The sequence below is a fragment of the Hetaerina americana genome, unplaced genomic scaffold, assembly GCF_022747635.1.
Source record: "Hetaerina americana unplaced genomic scaffold, ioHetAmer1.1.p SCAF_21, whole genome shotgun sequence".
Classification (NCBI taxonomy): domain Eukaryota; kingdom Metazoa; phylum Arthropoda; class Insecta; order Odonata; family Calopterygidae; genus Hetaerina; species Hetaerina americana.
The window spans coordinates 1,176,061-1,203,938 of NW_027286775.1; the positions used below are offsets into that span (position 1 = coordinate 1,176,061).

General features: G+C 39.2%; 1 long non-coding RNA gene across 1 annotated transcript in view; it reads right to left on the reverse strand.

Moving 5' to 3' along the window:
• Positions 1–409: 409 nt before the first annotated feature.
• Positions 410–27,878, reverse strand: part of LOC139688642 (uncharacterized) — a 163,529-nt gene continuing 136,060 nt past the window's right edge. The window contains exon 3 of the long non-coding RNA XR_011700772.1: positions 410–491. This is a non-coding gene — a long non-coding RNA (uncharacterized lncRNA). The remainder of the gene's footprint in view (positions 492–27,878) is intronic.

Here is a 27,878-nt window from a genome sequence, read left to right on the forward strand (position 1 = left end):
TGTCCCTCGCCAACTTAATCTCTCAATTTTTCAATATCTCTTGAGCCTCTAATTTACTCTCATCCTCTTGCCTGGGAGATCAGTTTTGTGATTCTTGGAGTATTGAACAATTTGCTCCATATTGTATTATTTACGAATCTCAATTTGCAGTCAGCATAAGTTTCATAGTGAAATTGGAAGAAGTTCAAATATGATAGTCAATGAAAAATCACGTTGTCTTGTAACATATCAATACGAAAAAGTCCATCGGCTTCTATAGGAAAGAGCGTCGAAGGTCAATTGAGACGTTTTTCATACGCCAAGATATATGTTGAGACTGAGGTGGTTTAGATAAAAGTAAATGAGTGAGTAATTGAAAGATGTTGGGAAAAGGCCACAAGGGCAGAGAAAGAGCATTGTTTACTCACCTCAGCGGTTGAGGGCGCCAGAGGCACAAGAGGCGAGTGCAGATGATGACAACGGCAGTGTCATTTCTCCTCCTCCGCTCCGCCCTGTCGGGAAAAGTGATGGCGAAGCGTTACATACATGAATGACACTTCTAAATTATTTGCTGCTGCTACATTATTTATTCACTGAGGAACAAGAGAAAGCCCAAATACCTCAAGTTTTTAATTGCACTCTTAAGGTATACACTTAAAGTTATTAACAAAAATAGGAATAAAATAATTAATGTAGTAGGACCATTGCTTTTTAATATATATATTAATGACTTACCGAACAACATCAGAGGTGATTTAATACTATATGCTGATGATGCCACATGTCTCCTTAGAGGAAAATGCATTGAGAGCTTAAAGAATATAATAATAGAAGTTATAAAACAGTTAGAGGAATGGTTTGCAGCAAATGGCCTAAAATTAAATACATCAAAATCTAGCCTAATCAATTTCAAAACTATTCAAAACAAAAACAACCCCATTGCAGTATTTCATGATTCTGACCTGGAAAATATTAGTAATAGTGTTAAACTTCTAGGGGTAACTCTAGATGAAAGTTTAAAGTGGAAAGAACATCTGAAAAATATTTCAATACAGCTTAATAAAGCTTGTTTTGGCATTTCAAGCATTAATAAAGTAATTGGAATGAAAACAAAACTTACTGTATACTATGGTTATTTCTACCCCATTATGAAATATGGAATAACATTGTGGGGAAATGCAACTGGCTGGGAAAATATCTTTAAAATACAGAAAAAATACATCCGCCTGATAACAAATAGCAACTACAGAGAAACTTGTCGATCTCTATTTAAAAAACTGAGAATATTAACCTTACCATCCCTATACATATACGAATTATTGCGGTATGTCAATAGTAATCTGGATATGTTCTACAGCAACCGAACCCATCATCACCACAACACGAGGAAAAAACACCTGCTAGACATCCCCACTCATAGACTAAAAATTTTAGAAAACTCACCATATTATATGGGCATTAAGATTAATAATGAGTTCAGGGTAAGATTAAAACACTTTGATGGTATAATTACGAACAGTATTATGGAAAAAATAAAGAACATTTCAATTGGAAAGTGTTACCATTCAATACAGGAATTTTTTGAAGATAATTGATGTTAAAATACTGTATAATATGTATTTGTAGGTATGTTTTTGTAATTTGTTGTTCTATTTTTAAACGTGTTGGACAAGGCACCTATTTGCGGGTAGCTGCCAGCTACCGAAACTTTGTAAATGTAATGTGCTAATAAATGATTTGATTGATTGATTTGAATAGTGCTTAATAATTAATGTAATACTAATTAATAATTAATAGTACTACCCAAAGAATAAGATTCTCTTATCATCAATTAATTTCTTTACCATTAAGCAAATTTAAGCACTCGTGAAACACTACACCTAAATTCTGTAAACACGAACTGAATCGAAATATAACTTAGGTAAGAGTGATTTAACTTTAAAGTTTCGTAAAACTTCATAAAAGTTATTCATAGCAATGAGAAATTTTCGCAGGCGTATTTACTGGTACTGTCACTGACAGTTTGCTACTAAGCATACAACCTTCAAACCTTGATGCTGGCAAAGTGTTTACTTGCCGTTCAAAGTTTCTGCAAACAAAAAGGAAGAAGCCACTAAAGCATTCAGTTCATACATGTCTACACTCTGTTCCTTTTTTGGTGCTCCTTCGGCCCTCATTACCCGTTCCTCGTGCCGCTGCACAGAGCCATTTTATTTTCCCGTCTTCCGTTTAAAACCACGTGGAATGCGTCGTATTTTCATCAGCTGTCCACTTACTTCACCGCATCCTTCGCGACGGGAAACATGCATTTCCCAGGATCATTAACAAAGTAGCGTGGCTAGATGGAGCCGTGAAAAAAGATTAAACACCTTTTTACTCCCGTTGTAACACCTTCTGGCAGAGGTAAATGAATTACGAAGGGAGCGGAATTAAAGGGAAACTCTGCAAGTCACATGATTGACACGACAGAGAAAAGTAAAAAAGTGCTAGTCTCTAAACTATGGACGCATAATTGTGGAGAAAAAAGGGTCTATCAATGTTAACGCTTAACTCCCTCAAGCTAAAACCCATAACTTTTTTTTAAACATCACATTTTTCGTGTGAAGGTTTAAAGCCAGAGTAACACTCAAGCATTTGGCCAGTTCTAGAATGCTTCAGTCTGTCCGATTTATTTTTATAAATTACGCCTTGTCTTGCCTTAAAATTGCCTTAAATTTTCCGAAACTCGCCTCACCGTTGCGGTCCAACCTTTGCTTCACTCTTCACTGAAGGTCCGTGAACAACAAGGCACAACTCTCAATGAATGGGGGCAGCGGAATCTATAACTTTTCTCACAAAAAAATAAAATCACAGCGAAGCACTTTCCACCTGGCGGGAGCAAGGATTTTCGCGGAGAATGTTATCTGCATTCACCGATAGGCAAACGTCTACTACTGAGTCAAAAGAATACGTAATTGCAGTGACTTAGGAAACAATCAAGAGATGCCGCCGCAAGCGTAAAACGTTATTCTCATCCGCCATTATTTAAGCATAGGAAAACGGCCCTTCCTTTCCGAATATGCCTATTATTTCGGAGCTTTTTTCTGCCTTTTAAAAATGCACCTTTAAGCGCTTCCCAGCAAAATCTATAACTTTAGGCTAAAATTGTTTTTTTTTTGTTATTACCTAATTTTGCAATTGATATTTCGCTTTTAATATACGTACCCTTTTTTTGATGGAACAGATTGGCGCAAAATCTTTTTCGTTTTTTTCCACATCCTCCGAGTTTACCTTGTGACGTCTTGATAAACATAACAGTTTCAGGTTGAACTTTGTGGAATTCCTTCATGTAGAGGGTGAAAAAGAAACTTTACACTTCCACCTGATGACGCTGCGCAGCATCGAAACCATGGTGGAGAAATATTAAATCTTTATTGTGGAAGTGTTAAGCTTCTTTTTTTGCCCTCTTTACGACGCCTTCATTTTTTCGTCATTACTCTTACTGCTTTTAATTTGTATGCATCATTTTTTGTCTCCATACCGCCGCTATCGTCTCTCCTTTGTACCATCACGGTTATTTATCATCGCATTGTAATTTGTGAGGAATTCAATCTTCCATCCCGTCACGAGTAGCATTTGCAAACTTGTAGCATGTGTCTCATGAGTCGCCGATTTGAGATGCCAGGGTGAATTTCTAGTTTGAGTCGAAACTTCGAATTTAAAGTACTCTTGATTAAATACTCGAATTATTTACTAAGTTTTCAGAACACCTATTACGCTTTCCCTTCATTATTTTCCTGAAATTAATTTGTATTACAACTATTAAAGCTTTTTGATCTCTTTTTGCCTTAAGGGTTCGTTTGAAATTGCTCGATTGCCCCTTATTCCGTGAAGGCTCCGCACTTCAACACTCTCCCGCCAACATCAAAGCTAGCCGGGGCTAACTGCAAAAATCCACGGGTTCAAGGGTATCGAAAATGTTGAGGATTTTTACTTATGGTATTTTACGTTATAAGATTGAGGTTTTGAACAGAAACAAACGGCACAACAAAGCATTTGTTTTCCTTTTGTCAGATAACACAACCTGACATTCGCCACTATTATAGTAAATCCATCTTCAATACCGCATGCATTCTTCAGATACATGGATGGTCTGAAAAGTTTCTGGCCTAACAATAATAAATGACATTTTTTCTGAAATTGCTGATGATTTCCGAGGGAGGAAACTTTTCAGACCACCCTCGTATTCTTCCTCCCCATATGCCTATTCTTTTCCAAAACCTTCCTTGCTTACCTGACCTTCTCACTTCCATCAGGGTCTTGAAAATGCCAACAATAAAACGCATGAACAAATTAATTCCTTTGATTCCAGAAAAACAATATTCTTTATTGAGTTCAATTCCTGACACATTCGATCCAAAAGCCAATTCAAGTTAATTATTAGCTCGGTGCTATTCGGATGTTCACTATTGACAGTGTTCTACATTAATCTAGAAACTCAGTCCTATCGACAGGTAGGAATCCACCCCAGGAGAGGCAGACTGGGGAAGATAGGGTGAAAGGAAAGGTTCTATTTCAGATATGACGGCCTACGATGCCCCGTTTCGCCGTCTTCGTGATTTATTCGGGTCTTCTCTGAAGACGGAAATGGGGACATTCTTTCAGGTGGCGTGGGCAAAAGACTTGGAATTAATGGCCAGTGAGATTTTCCTAAAATAAGTGGAGTATTCTTACTAATATTACTTACTACATGTTCCATGTAGTATTGCACGTTTAGTAATGCGTTGGCTGGGGATCCGGATGGCGCCGTGGCTAACGTACTGGTTTCCCACCAAGAGGTCCCGGGTTGGAATCCTAACGGTGTTGAATATTTTTCAGAGGAATCTCGATCCCTACTTGAGGTGCTTTGTGGAGGGCACTTTGAGTGAGTACGCCGTCCGTCGGATGGGACGTTAAACTGCGGACCCCTTGGCGCCTTTCATAAAGAGTAGGCTAATGCCGACGCCGGGTTTCTCTCCACCCTTCATCCTTTCCTGGCCCTCCCTAATGGCGCAAATGACCTCAGCTGTCGGTCGCCTCCCGTAAATACCACTGCCACTAGTGCGTTGGCTTTCAAGTAAATTTGTATTTCGCCATTTTGGTCGTATCTAAAAATATATTTACTCCTGAGAACCTCACGGGGCAGCGGTCTTTAACTGACTATTTTCTCTTATAATGTCTTTCCTATTGTGGCTCAGCACTACCTGTTTTTTTGACTTTGGATGCTACCTTTTCCACAAAATACCCTCTTATTTAACGCGATCGCGTTTCCTCATTATATATTATTGTATCATTATAGGAAATTTCAAACGAATTGCCTAAATAAGTGCACACCTGGAAAAGAGACATTGGAAAGTAAGATTATGACGCTAACCTTTAATCCTTTCAGTTCTCACTTCCATCTCTTCAACCCTTTAACTTTCAATTACTAAAACCTGGAAAAATACATTACTTTAATGAGTCCTCTCAAAACACTGAATTTCACAAGGGCAGGTCGCAGATAAGAGATAAGCAATTAAAAAAGAGAAGTGTACTCATCAAACCTTAGCGTGAACGAAAAACGATAAATTGAAGTCTCATATAAAATGTGTGATATAATATAACTACGGGCAAAAATAATCCAAATAGAAAAATGTCCACCTTCCATTTCGGAACCTGTTGCCTGGTGCTGGTGGTGCCGAATGAAATTGATGGATTAACTCGGGTCCCACAGGCCTGCGAAATCCATTTATTTCAGTTCGTCCGTTATCTCTCCTGCCAGTCTTAGCGGCAATAACTTCCTTTGCAATAACTTTCTCCTCTTCCGACTGCCATACACAACAGATCGTACGGTTTCCTCTTGAAATACTACAACATAATTTTCGCATCGTGAGCCAATTTTCTGGGAAAGTATTCAGCAACCATTTTTCCCGTACCATTGTTCGCTTCAACGGACCATTCGATTTTCCGCATTTCAGACTTGAGAAAGCGTCATAGATGTCCGACGAGGAAAAGCCGAGAAACTATTTCGCTTGCCTTATATTATCAGAGTCCTGTATGATGAATGTTTTTCCTGGAATAATCGATTCCATCAAGACTTCAGAGATCGCCAGTAGCTCTAAAAGTCAACAGATATCATCACGTGAACAAAACAATAAAAAAAACTATGATAAAACTCCTTAATTTTATTCGAGTTTCCATACTATGTTATTCAAATATTTATTTTGAGCTTGAATATGGAAACACTGAAACCCGCAATTTCGGCATTGAATTCATTTCTACCCCGCTGAAAACGCTCGTCACCTGAGGGTTGTTTGGCGCGAGGCATTTAATTGCTAATTTAAAAACAAGTAAAATTAGACATCATAAATTGCGTCGAAAAAGCTGCTATTGGAGTGGTCAAATCTGGGAATGCATTAACGACGGTAGGAAATTCATCGTCCATTCTCTAATGGTTGAAGCATTAATTTGCGCAAATCCCACCATTTCCACTCAAAAAGTGGGGAGGGTGTCATACGTGGTCACTTCTATCTGGTGCTATGAAAGTGAAAATTGTTCCTTTTGTAAATTGAAGTTGACGTCATTTCCGAGAAAAGATTACCTATTCAAAGCTATTAACGAAAACTGCAGTGTTTGCCCGAAACGAGTCGATATTTCAATTACATTTTAAATAATTATTTTCCTTCATTCTCGTGAGACTCCCAAACTCCTTCATATCTTCTACAGCCCATTCCTCTTGGACCTCACTCGGCGTGTCCGAAAACTATCGGACCTGCGTTCATATACAGGGTTCGTCCGGAAAATAAGTGTACTGACTCCTGGGCTGGGCGCGCCGCTCCAGGCGCGCCCAGCACCACTCTGACGGGCTGCGATTGGAGGGGGGTATGTTGGCAAGCGACGCTGAAAAAGGCAGTCGGCTCTGAGCTGTGGTGTAGTGAGGAGCTCTGTTAACGCGAACCTCCACGCTCGACCCACGTCACGGAACGCGATGCCGAAGTTTTTGGAGCAGCGTTATTCCATCAAATTTGCGGTAAAGCTTGGGAAATCGTCTACCGAAACTGTCGGTATGATTAACCAGGCTTACGGGGAGTCAGCCATGTTCAGAAACATGATCTTTCGGTGGCAGAAGATGTTCGTGGAGGGCAGAGAAGAGGTCGACGACGAGTCTTCGAGAGGTTCCCGATGATGCCTTCGCGGGAGCGTTCCAGGAATGGGAACGCCGCTGGAACAAGGGTATCGACTCACAAGGGTCCTATTTTGAGGAATATTAGCTTAAGATATGTAAAAGTGTAATAAATTTTTTCCCTGAGCTCAGTACACTTATTTTCCGGACGAACCCTGTATCACCGCATTGGTGCTAATCTTCGTCATCCGGGCCGTGATATCCTTCGAAGTAGTCCCCATTTGATTGAAACACACGCTCCCAGCGGTGCTTCCACATCTTAAAGCAGTCCTCGAACGCAGATTTTGGAATGACCTCCTCCAGCTCGCGCGTCGCATTACTCTGAATCGTCTCCAACCGCTTTCCTTTGAGCGCCATTTTCAATTTTGGGAACATCCAAAGGTGCAAGGAGCTATGTCGGGACCGTAAAGGAGGAGGCTGGCGAAGCCGTACAATCTTGTGTTTCACCAAAGTTGTTATCGTGATGAATAAGACAGTAAACACTTGACCAGAGATCCGGTCGTTTTTTTCTCACGGCATCACGCAATCTCTTCAGAACTTCAACGAAATTTCCTTTCTTAATCGTCTGACCTCTTGGAGCGAATTCGTAGGGTACAATACCCTTACAATCAAAAAAATATATACTCGTATAACAGTATTCGACTTAATTTCCTCCCACTTCAAATAAGCTCCCAGATCCAATCGACTCTTCTTTTTACATGTTTCTTTATTAAAAGTCCATCCGCAAAGCTCATCTACCGTAGTACAGCTACGATTGATGTCTCGTTCATATCGATGCAAGTTTTGCGAGGCAAGTTATCTGTTAAGCAATCATTGTGTCGTGTAATATAACCAGCGTTTCTCTTGATACTCCACTGTGAAAATAAAACGCATTAATTTCTCCCGGGACTCTCATGTTGAGATGCATCCTGTGAAGCTCTATTCTCTCCTTCTCGTAATATATATTAATACAAAAGTGGTTGCGAGAGTAGATGCTTCATCAAAATGGGTAATTAAATACCTCGTGTATAAAGGCCTTTAAGGTGAGTAGATATAATTTCGCCCATGGGTGTATCGGCGGGACGCAGTCTTCACGGCTTGATAAGTTCACCCTACAAGATTTCGGATGGATTTGACGACTTCGTATCCCATCTAAAAAAACACTTCCGTTGGCTTGAGAACTGCCAGTGAACAGGCAGTTTTCCCCATGGGAAAACTGAATTAGGTAAGCAAATAAAAAAGAGTTGTTATAAGGCAGTGAAATCCCATTAAATGAAGAACTTAAAATGTATTTTTCCACTGTTATTTTCGTACTACTAGTTTCAACGCTTGGGCGTTAGCACGAAAATAAAGAACAGTGGAAAAATACGTCGCGTTATTCGTTTAATGAACATGGATTTCCACAAAGTTGAGCTAGAAACTATTGCCTGCATAGTGTAATCCCATTTAAAGTTTCACTTCAATTTAGTGAGATTTTGGGCACTGGATCTTACAGGGAAACCATGGGCGGCACAGGGAAAGGAACGAGCCCCCCGACCCTGATAAAGTGTGAATTACACATCAGCAGGGTCGGGTGACTTCTACCCCATCACCTATCATACCGACCTTGATTGTGATTAGTATGATCTTTTTATACTCAATCGCATTAATTACTGTTTCTATAATTCTTCAAAAGCCACTTTCCATTGGTCATTAGCATGATATTTAATGCTGTATACTTGCAGTTTTAATTGTATTTAAGGGATAACTTAGGGGAATCATTATTGTTTTCATAGAGCTTAGGTTAAAATATTAAATATAAAAAGAATATGGAGACTGCTCTCCATAAAATTTATCATTTCCAACACATTTCTAGAAACAGCTCAATGAACATGCCTATTGAACGATTTTAGAGACATCATTATTAAGTATTACGATGCCAGCGCGTTGAGCGTGATCAATCGATCAGTGGTGACCGGCGAGCACTTCGTTTAACGAGAGGCAATGGGCAAATTAATAAGCAATAGAGTGGCGTGTGTGGAGAGGGGCGGAGTATGGGAGGGAGGGAGGGGGGGCACGATCTAAGTAGAGGCCGCCACCTACGACGGAGATGGTCGTAGGTGGCGGACGCAGGATTTCTTTCATAAAAATATCCCAAGACTCCAAACTCTCTCCTGACCTCAACCAACCCTCACAGCGCTGCCTGGCTCTTTCCATTTCAACCGCTTACCGCTTATCAAGCCTTCTTCCCGTGCTTTAGAAGATATCCCTTGGTCCCTTTCCTCCCATGTCTTCCGGGTCCCTCTCTTGAATATTTCGTTCTCGCAATGAGCCTCTTCTAAATATGCGCCTTTTTTATGTTTTTCTTTTTTGATGTGATTTAAAACAGATATTTCTTCTCCAAATCTTCTCCTTAATTTTCCATTTTCCTTTCTGCCATTATATATTTTCAATTTCGCTGCATTGCTATATTTTACCATAGCCCTTGAGATATTTTCCATATTTATTTTTTAAATTGTTTTCACCTCCCTGCTCTATATTAAGTTACAACCAATGCGAAATCGAGCTTGCTCATGGAAAGAATATGGCACTCTTAGAGGAAAGTAGAATTTAGGCAGTGTACTAATCACGAGCGAATAATAAAATGTGAGCTTAGCGAGAGACTCGATGGGTATGAGTCATCGGGTATTGGAAAAACGGGCAAGAGAAAAAAAAGAAGCATTTGAAACTCGGGACGAGTGGAGGGGCGGAGCTAAGTGGAAAGATGAAATAAGAATAACTACGCAGAAGAGAAGAGGAACTTTGATGACGTTGTGGAGGGCCCTCAGGAAGAGAAGCACCTATATATATATTCCTACCATCTCTCTTGAATCTTCTCTGTGGTTTATCTAATATTTTTCCTAAATTCTCTCTGATTATAATCATAGGTATTTTAACTTATTACAGCCGAAAAGGGAATTTTTAACCATCCCGTATATCGCACCAATTTCACCTTTCCTATGTACAATTTCCAAGAGGATTGGACAAAACTTGAGACACTTAGGATTTGTCGGGGCATAACGGAAGGGGAAATACTACCTTGATCAAAAAGTTCCCGGAATAACCACCGTGTGGCGCTCCCATCGTTCCGATTTGAGTTCTGTTTTTTTGTTAAATTGGTACATCTGTTGTTGATATTCCCTTTAAATCTTAGTGTCATAACTTGACATTTGCAAAAGTTACGTAGCCAAGAGTACATCTATCTCTGTGTGTGTTGGCGATTTTTTACAATTGCAGAAATGGATTTAAATTTGCAACAACGAACTTGTATTAAATTTTGCGTAAAAAACGGATTTAGTGGCGCACGGACGGTGGAAATGTTGGAAAAGTGTTTCGGCAACGATTCTCTAAAAAAAACGGTCGTTTACCAGTGGCACGAGCGGTTCAGAAGTGGTCGTGAGTCAATCGAAGATGATGAACGCAGTGGCAGACCATCGACATCGAAAGTCGGTGAAAAAATTGATAAAGTAAAAGAAATGTTGGTCAATAACCGCAAATTAACCATCAGAGAAATAGCGGAGGACTTGAACATTGCCTATGGATCCGCCCAAGACATTGTGGTTAATGATTTGGGTTTCCGTCGTGTAGCAGCAAAGTTGGTGCCAAAAGACCTCAATTTCATGCAAAAAAGAGACCGTGTTGACGTCGCAAAAGACATGATTTGCGAGGCTGAATCCGATCCCACATTCATCAAAAGGATCATTACTGGAGACGAGACGTGGGTTTATGAGTACGACACGCAATCCAGACATCAGGCAAGTGAATGGCGTTCACCAAATGAGCCGAGACCAAAAAAACCACGTCGTTTTCAGTCAAAAAAGAAGGCAATGCTGACGGTTTTCATGGATTACAACGGTGTAGTGCATCATGAATTTTTGCCAGAAGGCCAGACAGTAAACAAAGAGTATTATTTGGGCGTTATGAGACGTTTGCGTGAAGCAATTCGCCGAAAGAGACCAGAAATGTGGGCAGAAAACTCGTGGATTTTGCACCATGATAACGCACCGTCGCACAGTGCTATCATTATTCGTAATTTTTTGACGAAAAATGCAACAAATACCATCCAACAGCCACCGAATTCACCTGATTTGGCTCCCTGTGACTTCTTTCTGTTCAATCGAGTTAAAAAACCATTACGGGGAACGCGTTTTAGCAGCCGAGAGGAAGTAATGGAAAAATCGCAGGAAGCACTGATGGACATACCGAAAACCGAATATAAAAAATGTTTCGAGGATTGGATCAAGCGCTGGCATAAGTGTGTTGCAGTCGATGGGGATTACTTTGAAGGGGACAATATAGATTTAGATGAATAAACTTGTATTTTTAATTTTCTGAATAAATTCCGGGAAATTTTTGATCAAGGTAGTATATATAGAAGGATAGAATATATATATAAATAACGGAAGGGGTAATATAGGTAAGACGACACGAAAGCACAAGTAGGCCAAGCAAAGTTGTCACCAGGACCAACCAGGTAGCAAGGGAGTAAAGTACACCTAGACAAAGGGCTGAGTCGAAGACTGCAGTCAACCAATCTTTGAAGTGAAATACGCTGGTGTAGAGCTGAACGCTCAAGGACGCTATGTAACGCCTACGACAGCGGTGTCAACTGCGTGATTTTATTCGGTACTCTGGAGAACTAGGACAAGTCCCACACGATGTTGTCGGGCAACACCATAGTGACATAATAAAAAGGCAGAGCCAGATGAATCGATTGCAGGTTCAGATATTCCTTTTGCCACGCACGATATACGACAGGAAATCGTGCATGAAAAGATAAACTAATAAAATATTCTAAAAGAAATTTAATTTTGTAATTTTCCATAATTAAAATGGAAAAAAGGTAACCTGTAGAACAATACAAAGTTAATTTTCATCATGATTAGGAGAACTGCACGTCTGTCACGACACTGTCACAACCGAATCGCATGCTTCGTTGACGGCCTAATAGTCCTGCCCGCCGGAATTCGATCCCGGGCCCTCTGGGTGGGAAGCCCGTACGATAGCCACCTCCATTTTGATCTCTCAATCGAGATTGTGTGGTGGCTTCCCAATCCGAGGACCCGGGTCCGAATCCCGGCGTCGTCGAATATTTTTCAGCGGTATCTCGATCCCTACTTGAGGTGCTTTGTGGAGGGCACTTTGAATGAGTGTGCCGTCCGTCTTTGAATGGGGCGTTAGCTGCGGACCCCTCGGCGCCTTTCGCAAAGAGCAGGCTAATGCCGACGCCGGGTTTCTTTCCATCCTTCATCCTTTCCTGTCCTTCCCTAATGACGCAAATGACCTCAACTGCCGGTCACCTCCCCCTAAAACTACTGCTACTACCAAATTAGATCTGAGAGGGCCTCTACCTGAAATTTATGCAAAAGATTCCAATCAACTCTTTAATTAGTCACCGAATGTGCTGCTTGCCACGTTTCTATTTATGCCATCCTTATATCTACTGGGATTGATTCTAAAAAGGAATAATGGCGTTCGTCATTACCAATTTATGAGTGGTATCAAGTCTAAAAATACATTTAAAATTACCAAATTTACAATGCGTTGTAAAAACCCTTATTCCATGTTGGTCTCGAACATGACGTCACAAGACGGGATTTTTGCATGAGTGTGTGCGCTGCTGTGGGTGTAACTTTCCGTTTTGTTTTTTTGCACGTGGTATTTTTCCTTTTTACGGTTGGTGACCTAACACCCCCCGCCACACGCCCTTGCGGCGGCTTGCGGGGTATTATGTAGATGTAGATGTAGAAGACTAGCTGCTTACCGCAGCGGTGTTATCCATATTAGGGAATGATGGAAAGGAGCGAAGTTTTTGTTATTAGTAAGCCTGCAAGAGTCAAAATGAAGATATCACAAACTGCAATTGCTTTATTGCTCCGCATTGTATCATCAGGACGATCAGAAAGCACTTCCAATGTCTCTACTTCCGTTCTTCGAGCTGAAGTTGTCCATCAAAAATAGTTTAATGCTGAGCGAGGAGAACACAGAGCATTGCTCATTATTGATTGCCTTAAGTTCATTCCGTTTGAAGTAATTGTCTTTACATTATTTAAATCAATAACTTAACTGTATCATGTATGTGAGTGGACGTTTGCGTTGATACCCAAAAGCACTTTGCTTGAAAATGCTAGATAAGAAAATAAAAAGAATGAAAAACTACAGTTGGGAAATAATTCGTTGCATCAGGGATGTGGACGGTATGATATTCATTCAATTGTGGGAAGAACTTTTTTATGGTGGTCATTACTACGAGCATAAAGTAAGGTACACAACTACTGGATCTGAAAGCCGGATTCACAGTGGAGGGAATTGTTGAAACCCGAATCACAGATGTTTCAGCGTGGACGCTTAAATAGTAACCACGTCTGCCGGTCGTCCTGGTCGCTCCTCATCAAAAACAGATGTTCGCCCACGCTTAAATTCGTTGAACCAATATCTAACTGTGGTCATAGATGGCGAAGTGTCCCCATAAACAGCATCCAACTTTGCTTTATTCTCCTCGCATTTCTTCCCCTCGAAAAACAAAAAGCGAATTACCGAACGATACTACTCTTTTTCCATCTTAGCGAAAATCACGAAACACGTCTCACTCGAATGGCTGCCAAATCTAAACTAACCATTAAATCAGTCTGAAATTTATTTCACCGTCGTTTGATAGATGGCAGCACACGATGATAACATAAACCTCTCTCAGGAACGCCCTTTGTCCTCATACACAGGTACTTATTGAACCGCCCTCGTATTCCTCGGCTTCGGCCACATATGCAAAACGTTAAATAAAGAGTAATACCGTAGGATATAAGAAAGAGCGAGAAGAAAAGCAAAGTCCTCAAGCATCACCGTACAGAATAAAATAATTCATTTCTGACAGAAACATTACCTAAGGAGGAGGTTAAAGGATTTACGACTCCATAACCGCCACTTTCTGACCACATAAAACTGTAAATAACAAGGATGAGAAAGGTATAAAACGCAATATCCCTGAAAAATTCAGTCAGTCTTCTGTACTCTATGGATATTTGATAGGAGTTGTGTAAGCATTCAAAAAAGGGGTATTGTATTACGTTGAGAACAATTTCATTTGTTTAACTGATCTAAAATACATTTACGACTAAATAACTTTTTAAGTTTTATTTTCATTACATTTTTAAGGATGTGTACTTCAGATGAGCACTTGAATTCACATCTTAATTGATCGATATCTTGTGCGCTTAAAAAATAATATAATTTTTTTTGCATCTGAGTAGGATAATTTTTGCATTTTTTATGGCCATAATAAAATAACAATTTAAAAATTACAAAATGTCTAAACCTATAATCAAAGACAAGGAAGTAAAAACCACGTTAAAATTTTACGAACTCCGATGTCTCCAGACTTGAAACTGAGAATGAATAAGATAAAATGTAGGTCGTAAAGTGGCACGTAAAAGGTCAGAGGGTCAAATAAAGAACCGGGAAGGGAAAAAGGAACCATTAAAAATATATGGGAGTGACCGTGCAGATAAATCTAAAAACGGAATTGTTATTGTATGCTGGGAGTACTTAGTTTACTTTCAATTTGAATGGAACAATCAGGAGCAAGGAAAAGGCATTAGAAAAAAAAATACCAAAACTATCGGCTCTTCCACAAAAATGCCCATTTGGCGTGTTCACCTGCTAAAATAATTGGCCCAATTTATTACTTCGTCTGCAAAAAAGCTTGCCACTATTAGTTGACGGTAGCTTTTGCCAGGCTCTGGGTAATTACGTTCTTGGAGTAATTCTCCTTTTTAAGGAGAGAACGAAACTTGGCCGCATACGTGTATTACTCCGATAGAAAATAAATGTAACAGTCGGGAAAATCGGAGTAGTATAAATTTAACGAGCGAAAATAACAGGAAAGCAGAAATGAAGAGTCATTAATATTATTTCACTTAAAACAAAATTACAGTCAAATCAATCTGTTTCGGAAAGTTCTCTTATATTATTTTGATTTAGAATCCAATTATAAGGCCGGAAAACGCATAAAATTAAGGTATTCAATCCCTAAAACTATTAGCAAAAACTAAACTCGTTTGATGCAATCTGAATAATGTACTGGAGCGATATAGGTAAACTATGAAGGTTAGAAATTAGATTTTGCGGTACGACTGCTTCCAACTGTTAGATTTAATGCAGTTTTCAGTGATCACAATTATCCACTGTTAGAGTAAAGAAATTTTATAAACTCGATGGTTTCAGGCTTCACTTTGTGGAAATCCATTCTAATAAATCAAAAGAGAGATGGTACTTTTTTCCACACTTTATTTTACAAGTCGACCGGTTTCGTCGCATAGGCAACATCATCAGGTACATAGAATCAGTGAGTTCCAGAATATATAGTTATTTGAGGGGGGGGAGAGGAGGGTGAGGGGGGAGGGGTGGTAAAAGGGGGGGGCGGTGTGAGAGGGAGCGTGGTACTGGGCGTGGGTGACTCAAAGGGAGGGGTGGGGTGGATGTAGGCTAAGTGGAAGCTTGGTTAGGTATGCCTTTCACAGCGGGGGTTGGGGCGTCATGTATTGTGGTCAGAGAAATATCCAAAAGGGGGGAATTGCTCACAAATATATTCTCGTTGGAAATTTTTCCTTCCTTTTGATGCTTCCTAATCTCCAGCTCCTCCAGACAATCCATTCTTCTTCCCTTTTTCTCGAGGTGAAGTATCTCTGGGACAAAATCGCTCCTGTGGTCACTTTCCCATAGGTGTTTGGCGAAATGGGATCTGTTTAACTCACCGTTTCGTAGATGTCTTCTGTGTTCCTCTGCTCTTACTCTGAACGACCGTCCAGTCTGGCCAACATAACAAATTTCACAGTCACCACATTGGAGTTTGTAAATACCACTTCTGTCATTAATGTCAATATTGTCCTTGGTTTTGTTTAACACAGCCCTTAAGTTACATTTGTTGTAATATGCAATTTTAAATTCTTCCTTCGGGAAAAGGTTGGCAATGGACTGCGTAATCTTACCGTAGTAACTAAGTTTGCACCATCGTTTCTTATCTTCACTAATTACCGATGATTTATAAAACAGTCTCTGTGCTCGGAGGGAGCGTTTTTTATCTATCATTTTACTGATGACACTTTCTTCGTAACCATTCTTCACTGCAATGTCTTTGATTACCGTGATTTCCTTGGCGAAGTTCTCGGCGGACAGGGGGATATTGAGAGATCTGTTTAGCATGGAGTGGAAGGCGGCCATCTTGTGGGAGGGGTGGTGGCGGGAGTCGGAGGGGATGACATGGTCTGTGGTAGTTTCTTTCCTGTGGATTGCGAAGGCCCGCTGTGAAAGGCATACCTAACCAAGCTTCCACTTAGCCTACATCCACCCCACCCCTCCCTTTGAGTCACCCACGCCCAGTACCACGCTCCCTCTCACACCGCCCCCCCCTTTTACCACCCCTCCCCCCTCACCCTCCTCTCCCCCCCCTCAAATAACTATATATTCTGGAACTCACTGATTCTATGTACCTGATGATGTCGCCTATGCGACGAAACCGGTCGACTTGTAAAATAAAGTGTGGAAAAAAGTACCATCTCTCTTTTGATTTATTAAAGAAATTTTAGTTTAAAAGCATTACGTCATCTCACTAACTAAACTCGTAGAAATCAAAAAGTAGAAACATCCTTGCTTCAACGATGCGTCTGAGAGTGATCATTGTCTTCAATAAGAAAATTATCGTTATGATAACTAGTCCCAGATCGAGAGAAATATAGAATACAACCAGGACGTATTAACCTGTTTCGTAGTTTTCTAAAAGGCCTTTGAGAGAGTGAATTGGGAAAAACTAATGACTACGAGTATATCGTAGGAAATAGGAATAGATTGGAGGGACAGGAGGCTAATCTGTAGATGTATCAGAGTGCCCAAGTGCGAGTGGGAAACGGGGAGTCCGGATGGGCAATGTTAGGAAAAGGTGTAAGGCATGCTTCTCCGTTATCACCGTTGCTGTTCAACCTGTATACAGAGGAAATGATTAAAGAGGCATGGGAAGACCTGGAGGTAGGAATGAAAGTGGGCGGGGAATTTATTTCGGTCGTCACTCCCACCAAATTATTTATTTATCATTAATCCGAAAACAGCCATTTTTTAGCTTCGAAGTCAGATTTTAAAACTTAGAAATATCAACAGAGATATTTACAAACACCCAAACCCATGGCGGAGATAAAGATATGTTAGCGGGAATCGCGAGCAATGCTTTGGCAGGCGGAGACCCGACCCCGCCACCCCTGAGGTCGGCAAATAACGAAGGGCTGATTGGGAGATTAGGGTGAATAGCTTTTCGAAATCGCTTCAAAATCCCCTCGGCAACAATATCTTTTTAAATATATCCCATCCCTTCTGACTTCTTCCTGCATTTGATTAAAATGCAAACTGCCTTGTACAACGTCAACAATCATCAAGTATCCTGTGACTCATTCATCCCTGTCCGCCTCCCTCCAAGTCCCCCGACACCCAGCTACCCACAGAAACACTTATAAATATTGCTACGATGTAACCATTATTTTCTCTTTTCCGTGTACAGCCACGCCAATCGAAATAAGAAGGAATTAATCAGCTTGAATTTTCCTAATTAAATCCTCACAACATCACGTGCTAAACCTTCCCCGTCTGCTAACACATTCACTTCTCCATTCCTATTTCCCGGAAGAACAATCCTCCCTAACGCCCGCCCCCCTCTTCTTCCTTCCCCACTGATCCCATCTTCTCCTTCGCCCTCATCTTCCTGTCAGTTACTGTTTGCACTTTGGACAAGGTGACTGGGACCACCTTGGCATTAAGTCATCAGTGAGTGTTTTTTATATAGAGGAATGTGTCTGGTCATTTTGTATAGTTTGAAGCAAACTGATTTAATATTTTTTAACTATATACACATGTATACACATACACGCATATAGCATATATATATATATATATATATATATATATATATATATATATATATATGTATATATGTATATATATACACATATATACAAGTGTATTTTATATATATATATATATATATAAACATTTATGATTAAAGAGGCATGGAAAGAGCTGGAGGTAGGAATGAAAGTGGGCGGGGAATTCGTAAAATCAGTTAGGTTCGCTGATGACCAAGCTTTAGTTTGTCAGTCAGTCAAGGGGTTGCAAGCATTGCTGAGTGAATTGGAAATTCAGTGCGACAGGTATGGGATGAAAATCAATATTAATAAAACAACGGTTATGCGATTTTCTAGAAAGAAAAAGCCTAAGCTAAACATTAAAATAGGAGGGCAAAAACTAGAGCAGGTAGAACAGTTTACGTATCTCGTTAGTGTTTTGGACCAACACGGTCAAAATAGTAGGGACGCAAGGAGAAGAATTTCGCTAGGCAAACAGGCTTTCGCGAGGAGGAGGGAGTTGATGACGTGGACGTTGAGTAAGGATGTTAAGAAAAGACTTTGATATGGAGCGTAGCTATGTACGGCGCGGAAACGTGGTCATTGAAGCAGGAGGATAGACGTAGATTGGAGGCTTTTGAAATGTGGGTGTGGAGATGAATGGAGAAGGTGAAATGGACAGAGAAGAAAACAAATGAGGGAGTACTTGGTATGTCGGGCGAAGAGAGGGGTTTGTTGGGAGCAATCATACGGAGGCAGGAAAAGTGGATGAAGGGGGTATTGGCCGGCAGCGGGATGTTGAAGACAGTAATTGAGGGGAGAATGTTAGGCAAACGAGGAGAGGGAAGGAAGAGGATAGGGATGTTGGACGGGATGAAGGGAGGAAGAAAGTACTCAGAGATGAAGAGGGTCCTGATGTAGAGTGCGATGTTGTGTTTTGCTGGGGGTCACAAATTGTTGAATTAGTAATTTTGTCCATCCAAAAACCTAACTTAACCGGTAGATTACCTCATAATAATATAAATATATATATATGTATATATATATATATATATATATATATATATATATATATATATATATATATATATATATATATATATATATATATATATATGCACACAGTATACACAGTAATCAACCCGAAGGTCGGTTTAGTAGGTGATGGTAGAGATCACCCAGTACTAAGCCCTATACGGCGTGTGAAAATTCACACATCAGGGTAGGGGGGCCAGTTTCTTTCCCTGTGCCGGTTATGGTTTCCCAGGAAGACCTGGTACCCGAAAAATCACTTAAGCTTAGGTGGAGCAGCAGGTGGCCAGAGTGCCTTGCTGACCAGAGGGTCCCGGGTATCGAACCCGGGACCCTCTGGTCAGCAGTCCAATGCCCTACCCACTGGACTACCACAACCCATATATATATATATATATATATATATATATATACATATATATATATATATACATATATATACATATATATATACACACATATATATATATATATATATATATATATATATATATATATATATATATATATATATATATATATATATATATATATATATACATATATATATATACATATACATATATATATATACATATATACACACACACACACATATATATATATATATATACATATATATATATATATACATATATATACATATATATATACATATATATATATATATATACATATATATATACACATATATATATATACATATATATATATATATGGGTTGTGGTAGTCCAGACCATATATATATATATATATATAAACGAAAGTCGTAAATCGTGTTAGTTACACCATTTAAAACTAAAGAAGGGCGGTATCGATTTTAATGATGTTTGTTTTTCAATACGACTAAGCCTAGAATATCAGACTAACCATTATATTATCGTAGAAGTGTCGCTTTGTGATATCGTATTGTAACGTCGAATTTCATTATATTTGGTTTTTTGGATTAATCTCCGGACAGAATAGCAGAATAATCATTAAAATATTGTAAAAGTATCATATCGTAAAATGTCATATCGTAAAAGTATCGTAACGTATCGTCGACTTAAATGATATTTGGTTTTTTAGATTCGTCTCATCGCAGAATAACAGAATAACCATTAAAACATCGTAAAATTATCGTATCATAATTTCGTATCGTATCGCTTCCTCGAAGATTTTTCAAAAGAAAAGTCGGAAAGAAGGCGAAGCGATTCCTGGTCACCCAGATGTGGGTTCTTCTGATGCTTTTGAGAGAGTTTATCCGAAGAAAAATGAATGCTGTCACTGGTGAATGTTCGAGGGCCAACATTGTTCGAATCACTACGACCTGTTCATTGTATAGTGTTCCCAACATTTCCTGCTGCATGCCAAGAGCTCAATTTGCTTGAAAGCGATAATTATTGGGACACGACAATGGCTGAAGTACCAACTGTTTCCGCATATCCAAGTCAGATACGCACATTATTTGCAATCATCCTTTCGTAATGCTTCCCATCCAATCCACGTGACCTGTGGAACATATACAAGGATAACATGTCAGAAGACATTTTACATCGAATTCATTTAAGTTCAAGAAATATCGATGCTGAGGTAAATGAGGAGATGCATAATCAGGCTTTGCTGTTGATTGAAGACGTCTGTTACTTAATATGCGGCAGTTTATGCGTGAAGTTAGGAATGCCAGCGCCAGATCGTCGAATGAACGATGCGTTTAAACGAGAAATGGAACGTGAATATGATCGACATGAATTAGACCAATCAGTTCAAACAAATATACCCCCGCTGAACCCTCAACAGAAGGAAGTATATGATACATTAATGAAGGCAATTGATGGTTGAATGAAGTAAATTATATATTAGGGTTGTATGCTGCATTATAAAGCATACTATACGGTATATATTCTATACAGCGCGAGAAATCTGTTGGTCAAACTAAAAAGTAACTCACTCAATGATAGAGCATGAATCCGTGTGCATACAATCACATTAAATGAGGAGGATGAAGGCATGGCAGAAGAGTAAGTAAAAAGAGTATAAGAACATTTCAGAGTATAAGTAGATTGGAGTACCACAGAATTAAGGAAGGAAATGGGAAAGAGTATTAGGGGAGCTATGGTATGCAGTGGGGGGGGGGAAGTGATGCGTGGAGAAGGAATATGATGAGGATATACGAGGAGAATGATCGAATTTCTTACAAAGGAACACATAAGCATCCGCAAATGGATAAGGCTTAAGGAGGAAGAAATGACACGAGTGCAAAGAAGGAGTAAGCACCAGAAGACAACAACTGCACGACTTGTTAGTCAGAGGCATGTTCAGGAAACACGAGTCTCACAGCACGCCTCAGAAGGCGTAGAAAGGGACCGTAACAATCGTATGCAGTGTTTTGAAATTAACCAGTTTGTAGAAAGAAAAATATGTGTCCAGGACGAAAGTTGAAATACCGGAAGGATTTAGGAATGAAATACTCCAGATTTTTAAAATTGGCTTAGGTGTGGAAACAAAAGGTATAATTTTTACAGGCATTACGAAAATGTTGTCAGATAAGATCCATGAGGAAATAGAAAACAACAGATTAAAGATAATGCAAAATATAGAGGAGAAAGCAGAGAAATGAGAGGTTAGACAGAAGAAAAAAATAGGCCTAGGTTAATGTTGTTGGACAAAAACTACCCTAGGAGCTAAGAAAGCAAGGGAATATTATTTCGAAGATCAATGTCGGGAAGTGAAAATTACCTCAGAAATGGAAGGAAGGATAGGCCTACAGGGATGATATCACATCCTTAAATTACGTAATCCAAAGACTAAAACAAACCTGAATTCAGAAGATGTTGAGAATATGAGTATATTAAAGGGATAGAATTTTGAATGTTAATAATTAAAAAAACGAATAATTGTTATCTAAAAAAATGTGGACAAGAATGAAGAAAATAAAACGGGCAGAAGGGATACCAACAAATGGTGATGTTCCAGGCATGGTAAGAGAAGGGACGAGGTTTTTTGGAGAAAGTTGGAGAAGGCAAGACAAGTGGATGTAGGAATGTATTGAGAGGAAATGGGATGGTGAAGGCGGTAATGGAGGGGAGAATGCGAGTGAAGAGGGAGGAGAGGAATAGGCATTTTGATTAGAATTAAGGAGGGTAGAAAGCACATATTAAGAGCTATATGTAGAATGACTTATTTTAAATGTAACATGAGGTAATCGGAGTCCATGAGTTTGCGAAAGACATTTATTAAAGGTTACGTAACCGCAGGTGAGGCAGAGAGAAAATAGGCAATTTTGATTACATGGAGAAGGGTTTGTGCCAGTAGCCGACGATATCTACAGCGAACGAAAACGGGTGTTCTAAATTTTAAAATATTTCAAGCATTGCAAGGTCCACACCAATATACAAACGTCCCTAGTTACTACAGAATATCACACACTGCAATTTTTTTCTACTCTCACGCGAACTTTGGCAAATTCCCAAATTTACTTTTCCTCATTCGCCCGCTTCGCCAGGGATGGAAATTGGATTCGAGGTGCTTCAATAGCAAACATAATTTCTGAACGCAGGCACAATTATCACTTCCCGCAAACATTCGGACCTAAGTTTATGGAACAATAAGAGTTTACTGCTCGCCTGCGATAGGGAATCATAATATTCATGCCTTTTATCATTTTAAGGATAATTAAGTTAATACTCCAATAGTTCATTTCCATTAGATTGGAACAAGTTTTCCATTCCAAGCATCAACGATCAGAAATATCGAGTGAATGCGCACCGAGGAGATAATACAGATCAATTATTATCAACGAAAATAGCGCATAACAATAATTATTAACAAATGACTAGATTAATATATGACATTAATAATATTTACAATATTAGAAAGGATTAAGACATAAATTCAATGAGAAAAGCCTAAGATAATGGTGATTGTGAGAGAAAAAACCCATGCATATAAAATTAGAATAAAAAATATTATGATAGAACAAAACATAGAAATCCGAATATTTTGGATGACACATCAATGAAGATGGAATGGATGTCAAAGAAAGGAAAGCAATGTAGAAAATGACTAAGGAATAATTATGAAGATTATTTGAATTGCTAACCTAAACTTGATATAGAGAAATCTAAAACTGTTCTCTGTGATCAATATTATTTAATGTTTCAGGGAAATGGACATAAACAAGGATGCAATCAAGAAAATCAATGCACTGTGAGCAAGAGTAATTTTAAATACAAAATAGATAAGTTAAAAATAATGCCACTCAAAAAATGATGGGAGGTGAGTATGAGACTGGTCTTGAGAAGCACGAGCTGCTGGATGGATCGCAATCAGAGAAGGGTAGCTTGGCTTTTCTCCGCTTAACAGCGATCCTTGCCTCAGCTTGCACTTGCTCGCCGTAAAAAATCTAGTGTCGGTGATGAAGAAGCAGCGCGCGTGTATTGAATTTTGTTTTGACTTCGGGGAAAAGGCAACTGAAACTTATGCAATGATTAAAGAGGCTCTCGGCAATGAGTCGGTCATAGTGTTTTCGTGGTTAAAACCACTTCCAGTCTGGACCAACCTGGAACGATGAGAACCGAGCGACCATTGACATTAATAAACGACGCCCACGCGAATAGTGTGAATGACCTAGTGCGCGCGAACCGTAGGTTAACTGTCACGGATATTGCCAATGAAGTTGATATTACGTTTTGGTTGTGTTTCCTCATTTTAACTGAAATTTTGGGCATGCAGCGCGACGCGTCCAAATTTGTGCCGCGAATGTTAACGGATGAGCAGAGGCAAAAACTACGCCTGCACAAATGCCATAAATTGCTCTATCGTTCAAGCGACGACTTAAACTTCCTAAAAAAAAAACGTCACAGATGAGGAAACCTAAGTTCATGGTTATGGTGTAGAAACCAAGATCGAGCGTGAAGGTGATTTTCTCTGTTTTCTTCGATTGGGAAGGGCTTATTCATTTTGAATATGTCCCCAAAAGACAAACAGTGTACGGGCAGAACTATATATATGCTATGAGAAGGTTAAGACGCGCTATGTTGCGGAAGAGACCACAAATGTGGAAAGTAAGTCTTGGTGCTTTATCACGACAGCGCCTGGCGCACGCATCTTTGACTGTTACCGCACACACAGCGCACCGATGATTCCCAGTCAACCTACTCTCCGGATATTACTCCAGCGGACGTTGTCCTATTGACCAAGTTGAAATTCACCTTGCAAGGACGCCGCTTTGAAACTACTGAAGACATCTGACAGAATTAAAGACTAGGCTATCCCGAAGGACGCCTTCCAGGCAGCATTCGAAAGCTGGGAAAAAAGTTGGGAGCGTTGTATTTTAAAAGCCAAAGGCTTTATTTTGAAGGCGATTAGTATGATTGAAGGGTTACTGATAAAATTAAGTGTTTATTCAAACAGTCCTTTTTTTAACAGACCTTGTACTTTAGGAGGTAAACAGAAGTGGGGAAGATACAGGTCATACGTATATTGAAAGGATCCATAGGAAAAAAAATAGAGGGACTATAAAGAATTATAATTAGTAGATGAGGCAAAATAACAACAGGAAGGATAGACAGTACAAAAAAATAGGCGGATATAATCGGCAATAAGAAGCTACCATCGGAAATTGCAGCAAGGTGACCCATTAAAACTTCGAAACGGAAAAGAAACTTGATGATGACGAAGGCTTACCAAAAGCCAAGGTCATTCTCAGGAAACTACATATTCAATATTATTTTCATTATAAGGTGTTTCGTAATAATTTCAGTGCTACTAAAGTACTTCGGAATGCAGAATTGGGTGACAATTTAAATACAGCCTCTCGCCTCTTAGTGGGTGGATTATCCCTTCACTCTGTTTAAGGCTTCAGCGATTCACAATGATGAAATAGATAAGATTGATATCTTATATTTTTAAATGGATTAATGATTTCTAATTTTAATTAGTTAAAAAAATCTTTAATTAATCTAATTGAAAAATACGTGTATCCAACAACTTTTTAACGATATCGATCAGTAGAACATTTAAATACTTTATCGACTTTAAAGTTTCATTTCTGTCAATCGAATTAACGATAGTCTACTGAAACAAAATGGAAAAGAAAAATACAATTTAAAATTGGCCTTTATTGAAATATAAGAAATTGTGCTTGCATTTTTGAGATGGCTTCTACATTAGAAATGTTCTCCTGTTTGGATTTTTCGTAACACCGTCACTTTTACCATTAGCCTTTACATGTTACCACGACCATTGAAGAATTGAATGTGTTATTGAAGCAGCCAAAAAAAATGAATAGAGTTACACATTTTGTCGGAAAAATATTTTTGAAATTTAATTTCAGTTAGGTCGGTTTCAAGCGATATTACATCAATGAAAACTAATACCAGCCTAATCCCGGACAATCCACCAAAACCCCTCCCAGCGTTTTCTTCCTAAATACACACTTTTTCATGTTCTTTCAAGCGGTTTATGATTTATAAAATATAGCTTTATCTGGATTTCATTCTTTTCGAAGTAACTATGTAGTTTCAATAGGATTCGATCCCCATCTGTGCCACTTCAAAAATAGTCATTTTCTCCACTACCATAGCTTTAATATGGTATAAGTCCTCCTTCACCTATTTCACGCCAATTTTCCTTCTCTGCTTTACCTGAAACCTTTAATTTCCCCTTCCGACCGTACGACAATAATTCCTTTCCATTTCCCATCTTCACACCCTAACTTTTGGTTAGTCGCCATTTGCTTAAAATCCCACTCAACCCATGAATCAGCATACCATTTTAATCTGCCCAGCCCTATTCTACTTCGTACTAGAGGTTAACATTCGTTTGGTTCCTATCCTCCGTCTTAAATTTCACTTTCCCTTATTATCAATTCTCCACACACCCCTTGGTCCCGACCGACCGGCCCTCGAAAACTCCCGCCTCCTTCCTGCATTCATTCGCTTTCATTCTTACGTCTCCACTTTTTGGCTCCAGAATATGCGTTTTACATGCTGAATCATTTTTCTTTTCAAAACTGAATACTCCAAAGATTGGCTCCTTTACTACCCATAAAAGCTGTCTCCGGAAGATTCCTTCCTAATCATTCCAACCCATTGCTAACTCTACAATATATATGGCATCAGGCGATATTTAGTGGAAACTTTTTACGATAATAATGATCAATTAGAATCATTTAGTAAATATCTTCGCTTTCTTTATCCAAGCGACCATGTTTTCGGCAACGTGAGCCGTTGTCAAGACTGATAACGGCAAATGGTGAATCCGCAGTGGGTTAAATAAATGAAGCGTGGGAATTAATTTTTCCTTCCACCCCATTTTTCATCTCCGTCCGCTCTCCCTTCCGTCGAATGCTTGCTTGTCTCCACTTCAAACCACTCCATTCAATATTTCCTTTTAAGACCACTCGTTGCACTAAATTTGGCAATAGTCAAGATTATGTTATTTATCCCTGCTTGTTCATTCTGATATAGGGTCTTCAAAGTTTAATGATCACCCTCCTCTATGTTTTAAGATATCAATACCGTTCACACCCTTGTCCACTCCTCAAGTTTTGAAATCTACACAGAAAAATAAATGCGTATTTGTGATGTCGGACGCTCCGAAAAATATTCAGAAGCCATCCAAAAGCTGAGGTTTTCTAGCATGGAAGAGTGTTTTCACACCTTAATTGTGAGATTATTAACACCTAATTTCTCATTGAATGTAGGATTATAAGATAATAAAAATTCCATATCATTCCATAATTTTAGTATTAACTTCAATTAGACGCATCAGGCATTTGTTTGGAGCCATTGAAAACAATAAAGATCCGTTTTACTACGCAAGTATTACAGGATATCTTCCAAAAATGAAAGTTGAGCTATGCAGTGATGAAAATGAGGAACTTTTAGTAAAAACTAAGTAAGGTTCACCAACATCTTTGCAAAGTTAGAGGGTTTAAATGAAACCTGTCAATCATCCCTGGGAATGAAACACTCTCGTACTCATTCACACTCTTTCAGCTATACATCTGAGCTAGGTTGGTTAGCTTATATTTTGTACAATACGACGTGAGCGACCGATCATTGTCAAATCCCCCACTAGTGCATGCTTTTCCAAACTGCCTCTTTTCGCATTGGTTTTTGAAGGAAATCGTGCAAAGTTGTTGCGAGAAAAAGAAATGATTTACTTTAAAAAGATTTTTTATTCTGGTCAAACTAAACGAAAGCACCGATGAGATATAGGTTTTTCAAAAAGACACATAGTTGGATCTATTCGTTTTCTCCGTGAAGGGAACCGAGGAAACTGCCGGAAATGCAAAATAAATGACAATCTCTCAACTCTCCCAAATTTTTTTCAGTAATGCTTTTTTATAATCGCCAACCAAATTATGGGAATAATTCACACGGTTAATTGACCTATTTGATTTAATTTCATCGGCGACATTACTTGCATGAATTTACCAATTCTCTTGATGTTTGTGCCTACCTGCTAGCAAGAAATCAGGGATCATCGCAAATGAATTTCAAAACCCTTTCATTACCTTATACGTAAGCATTGCACTCGCCTAATCTGTTGTTTTAGTTTTGGATTGCTGACGCTCACACAATGAGCGTACGTGTTTATGATGAACTTTTGGTAAAAATCGCTAACCTTAACCTCGCCACCTCTATCCTCTCCTGCTTGGAGAGTGCAGACGTGGAAAATAATCCTCATCATCGGTATTTCGAACTTAAGATTGGTTTACTGCAGCTTCTCTATTTGAATGCAAGGCTGCGTATTCTAGGGAGAATAATGCGTTGGTTTCCCTATTGCCTTCCACAACGCAGTACTGCGGCCGATAGCGTGCA